This window comes from Pelobates fuscus, chromosome 6 (genome assembly GCF_036172605.1).
Source record: "Pelobates fuscus isolate aPelFus1 chromosome 6, aPelFus1.pri, whole genome shotgun sequence".
NCBI classification, from domain to species: Eukaryota; Metazoa; Chordata; class Amphibia; order Anura; family Pelobatidae; genus Pelobates; species Pelobates fuscus.
In genome coordinates, this window is record NC_086322.1 from 265,228,792 (window position 1) to 265,234,791 (window position 6,000).

Genomic DNA, 6,000 nt, shown 5'->3' on the forward strand with positions numbered 1-6,000 from the left:
TTCCATTTCAGGTTCCGGTTTCCGGAAACCGGAACCTGAAATTGAAGTTCCAGTACCGCGGTGCGCGCTGTGAAGCCTGCCCACGCTACAAGACAAGTAAGTAATTGGGGGACACTATGGGACAAGGGGAGGAGACACTATGGGACGAGGGGAGGTGACACTATGGGACGAGGGGAGGGACACTATGGGACGAGGGGAGGGACACTATGGGACGAGGGGAGGGACACTATGGGACGAGGGGAGGGACACTATGGGACAAGGAGAGGGGGACACTATGGGGCACTATGAGGGGAGGGGGCACTATGGGACGAGGGGAAGGGGACACTATGGGAGGGAAAGTGCACTATGGGACAAGGGGAGGGGGGGAGAACACTATGGGAAAGGGGGAAGAACACTATGGGATGAGGGGAGGGGGGAACACTATGGGATGAGAACACTATTGGACAAGGGGAGGAGGGGGTTAAAGAACACTATGGGACAACGGAGGAGGGGTTGAAATCACTATGGGACAGGGAAGGAGGGGTTGAAATCACTATGGGACAGAGGAAGGCAGTGGCGGATCCAGGGGGGGGCAACGGGGCAATTGCCCCCCCCGAGAATACCGACGGTCTCCCTCTCCCTCCCCCTCCCCCTCCCCTGCCAGTCCTGAAATGTGCGTGCGGACCGGAGGGGAGATCACAGATCTCCCTCCCCGGTCCACAGGCACTGTGCTGGCGGCCGGCGGGGGAGGGAGGGAGTGAGAGGGAGGACCCGGAGGTCAGGCTGCAGCTCCTCCGGGTCCTCCTCTCGAGAGATTTGGAGCATTGCCGCGGTTACCACGGCAACGCTCCAAATCTCGCAAGAGTGAACTCTAGCCCGGGAGCGTGGGCTAGAGTTCACTCTCCCCACTGGGACCACCAATGAATCGCCCACCGGACCACCAGGGAAATGTCCCCCCTCCCCCAGTAAAGGTAAGAAGGGAGGGGGGACATAGAATATTTATTTAAATAAAAAATAAATATATATTTAAAAAAAAAAGACCCCATACCCTTATATAACACACACACTGCCCCCCCACCCACACACTGCCCCCCATTACACACACACTGCCCCCATACACCCATACTGCCCCCCATACACCCATACTGCCCCCCATTACACACACACTGCCCCCATACACACACACTGCCCCCCCATACACCCATACTGCCCCCATTACACACACACTGCCCCCCATACACCCATACTGCCCCCCATACACCCATACTGCCCCTCATACACACACACTGCCCCCCATACACACACACTGCCCCCCATACACACACACTGACCCCATACACCCATACTGACCCCCATACACACACACTGACCCCCATACACACACACTGACCCCCATACTGCCCCCATACACCCATACTGCCCCCCATACACCCATACTGCCCCCATACACACACACTACCCCCCCATACACCCATACTGCCCCCCATACACACACACTGCCCCCATACATCCACACTGCCCCCATACACCCACACTGCCCCCATACACCCATACTGCCCCCATACACCCACACTGCCCCCCATACACACACACTGCCCCCATACACACACACTGCCCCCATACACACACACTGCCCCCATACTGCCCCATACACCCATACTGCCCGCCATACACACACACTGCCCCCCATACACCCATACTGCCCCCCATACATCCACACTGCCCCCATACACCCACACTGCCCCATACACACACACTGCCCCATACACACACACTGCCCCCATACACACACACTGCCCCCCCCATACACACACACTGCCCCCATACACCCATACTGACCCCCATACACACACTGACCCCCATACACACACACTGCCCCCATACTGCCCCCCATACACACACTGCCCCCATACACCCACACTGCCCCCATACACCCATACTGCCCCCATACACCCATACTGCCCCCATACACACACACTGCCCCCCATACACACACACTGCCCCCCATACACCCATACTGCCCCCATACACCCATACTGCCCCCATACACACACACTGCCCCCATACACACACACTGACCCCCATACTGCCCCCATACACACACACTGACCCTCATAGACCTGTACTTCCCCCATACTGCCCCCATACACACACACTGACCCCCATAGACCTGTACTGCCCCCCATACTGCCCCCTCATACACACACACTGCCCCCATACACTGCCGCCCCATATACACACATTGCCCACACTCACACATACACTGCAATACTCACACACACACACACTGCAACTGTTACACACACACATACTGTCCCACACATACACTGCATCCCTGACATACACTGCCGCTCTCACACACGCTCACACACTGTCCCCCTCACACACACACTGCACCCCTTACACATTGCACCACTCACACACACTACTGCTCCTATGCACTACTACAGTGGTTATTGTGTCTGGATTATTTCCAGTTATTGTGTCTGGATTATTTCCAGTTATTGTGTCTGGATTATTTCCAGTTATTGTGTCTGGATTATTTCTTTAAATAATCTACAAGTGCCCCTCCCGAGATCAGGCTCTGGATCCGCCACTGGAGGAAGGGGGGGGGGTTAAAAATCACTATGGGACAGGGCAGGGGGGTTAAAGATCATTATGGAACAGGAGAGGGGAGTGGGTGGTAAGGAACACTATGGGACAGGGGAGAAAAAAAAATATTCTAAACAAACTTTCCCATAGTAAGAAACACTATGGGACCGTTTGTTCAGAATATGTTTTGTTTCTGGGTTTCCTCCTCTAAAAACTAGGTGCGTCTTATGGTGTGGTGCGTCTTATGGAGCGAAAAATACGGTATATGTATAGTCAATATATTGTTAAACACAGAACTGCACACCAGTCAAGCTATATGACTTGCTTTTACCACAAAAATCTCAAATTTGCAGCGATGTTACTACTGCAAGGGATTCTGGGTGGGCATATGCAATTTAGTTCAACAAAGAATACATTTTTTGTCTTATGGCTTGACTGGTGTGCAGATCTGTGCATAAAGGGACACTGTACGCACCCAGACCACTTCAGCTCATTGAAGTCGTCTGGGTGCTGTGACCCTTTTGCACTTAGTGCTGCAATGTAAAACATTGCAGCTCTAAGTCTGTCCTCAGTAACTGTCTACCAGACAGAAATTGGGGGAGCTTCCGGTATCGAAATCGACCTTTTGTCCGTTATCAGATGGAAACCAGTAAATAATGCTTTCCTATGGGGAGGTCTAATGCGCGCACATGTGCATTAGGTCTCCTCCGCAGGCTGGCGTCGGCGGGAGAGGAGCGTGGGCGGAACCTGACCCAGCGCCGAGGGCGCTGGATTCAGGTAAGTGACTGAAGGGGTTTTAACCATGTACACATTTTTATTTTATTCTTTTTATTTTTTTAAATCAATGTATATTATGGAAATAACTGGAAATAAAGTGATCCCATAGAATTGAATTGCCTCTAGAGATTTTGGCACATATCCTATATGAGTATTCAGGTCAAGCCTAAAAACATTTACAGGTATACACTAAGCACCATCATAACTTAAAGGGACTGCTGAATGAAACCTTTGAGTGTATAGATCACGACCCTGCAGTCTCACTGCTTAATTTGCTGCCATTTAGGGGTTAAATAATACAGTAAATACAGTTAAATTATATAGTTCTAAAATAAAGGTTTTAAAAAATATTATTGAAATCTTTAGCACTCTTTAGAATGCTAACAGTGAAATGGTAGAGTTAATTCACTTTTTTCCTTATCTGGCTGTAGGAATGAAATCACCTATTGAAACTTCCTTTACAGTTTGGAAGAAGAGGATGAGCTAACATTTTATGCACACTAGCATGCATTACATTAGTCACCAGTGACATCTGGCAGACATTCAATTTTATCTTGAGAATATGCAAAGTATCACTTCAAATCTTCTTACAGACTACATGCATTATAGTATGCTACAGGGGTAAGTCACTAGCCACAGAATTATAGTAGAATTGTAATGAATTGTGACTATAGCTGTTTTTGAGTACAAACACAACTCAAGTGCATTTGATATATTTTCTTCTCATATTCATGCTGTATTTTTCAACACATTAAAATCTCTCTAGTTTTGAGGGGGGGAAACAACCACAAAACAGCGTTCTGCATTATAATTGCACACCCCTTTTTCACAAGACATTTGCAATAATCAAATGCATTATTTAGGTTTTACTGTGTGGTCCTTTAAGTATGTACATATTGTAATACAAACTGTTCTAAGCATCTGCAAAAATGTTTATGGGTGTTATTCAGAGGCATATCTACTGAATAATCTATGGCAAGCGCTGAAATTGCAGCCCCTGTCCAAACATCTGTGACCCATCTGTTAGATAACTTTACCGTAAAATAAGCAAAAAAAAATTCAAGCTGTATGTAGGCTGTGTGTAGTGTGTGCAGGATGCATGTGATTTCTATGTGGGTTGAGCTGGTTGTATGTAATGTGTGTGAGTGTGTGTGCCGGCTGTGTGTGATTTGTGTCTGGTATTGCTCTGTGTAGGGTGCCCACGTGTCCCGGATCGCCCAGGATAGTCCCGCATTTTGTGGGTCTGTCCCGAGTCCCGGGCACCCTTATTCCGAAACAATGTAATGTCCCAGAATGAGCTGGGCCCCATATTAGTGAAGAGGGGGCCCGCTGGCTTCCCCACTATACCAGTGCCATTTGCTGCCCGCCGGTGGAGATGTGCGAGTGGCAACCCTCCCTCTCTCCCTCCCCTCCCAGCGTTGTGAGGAAGTGAGGTCACACGTGATGACGTCACTTCCTCCCAGCGCTCTTTGCAGATGGCCGCGCGGGAGGAAAGAGAGTGGAGCTCCCAGGACCAGGTAAGTGCATGGAATGAGTACTACTAGTACTACTAGTGGTTCCATGCTAAAGATTTCACCCCCCTTCCTCTCAGTGAATCAGTAGTAGGGAGGTGGACATGAAATGGGAGGGGGGAAATGGACATGAAATATGGGGGGATATTAAATATGGGGGTGAATGGACGCTGAAACCCTTGCTACGCCGCTGTGAAGAGGGGGTCCGGGAGGTGCAAGGAAGTGTCCCTGAATGGGGTCACCCTATCTCTTTTTAACCAGCTCCTGCTTGACGTTCTTCAAGGAATCAGTTTGGTGCATAGATCATGCCCATCCAGTTTCACTGCTCAATTCTCTACCATTTAGGTAGAGTTGCATTCCTAGCACTATAACTCCCCTAGCGGTCCCCCCTTCCTTGCACTGTAAAAAACTCTTACTGTGCTTACCCAGTTCCAGCGCTCTTCCTCTCTGACATTACCCAATTTGGGGGGGACTAATTTGCATGAGAACTTCCAGCATCAGTTAGGTGTCATGGTTCTCACCGTGACATCCAGACGTGGTCGCCCCAGAAGTGCCCAAGTGTTCCTTAGTCTTCCCCCTTTCCCTAGTGTGCCTCCTACCCCAGTCTCCCCTCTTTGTAGCGTGGCGAGGTGGAGCGGACCACGGTACAGGAGCTTCTGTTTTCTGTACCCAGCTGGACTGGAAGTGCTCTCTCCATGAGCACTTCCTGTCAGTTCGGCCGGGTACAGGAAACAGATGCTCTTGTACCGCAGTCCGCGCTGCCTGGCAACGCTACACTGAGTGACTGGCAGGTCACTCAAATGTTGCGCCCCCTGGACCGGTGCGCCCTAGGTGACTGCCTAAGTTGCCTATAGGATACGTCGGCCCTGAATAGACACAAAGGGTGTAAGACACACAAGGGAAAAATGGGGGGGAGGGTAGGTAACAGTAAAGGGGGGACAAGACATTCAAAATGGGGGGTTAAGAGACACATAGATGATTTAGTTGGGAGTGGGGCAGCAGAATATATCTTCACTTGTGAAGCCAAAAATTCTTGCACCGGCCCTCAACGCGTCTGATGAACAATAGAATTGTAGTGAATTCTGACTATAGTTTTACACAAAAGCAAAACATCAGGGAAAATATTTGGGATGGCTAGATT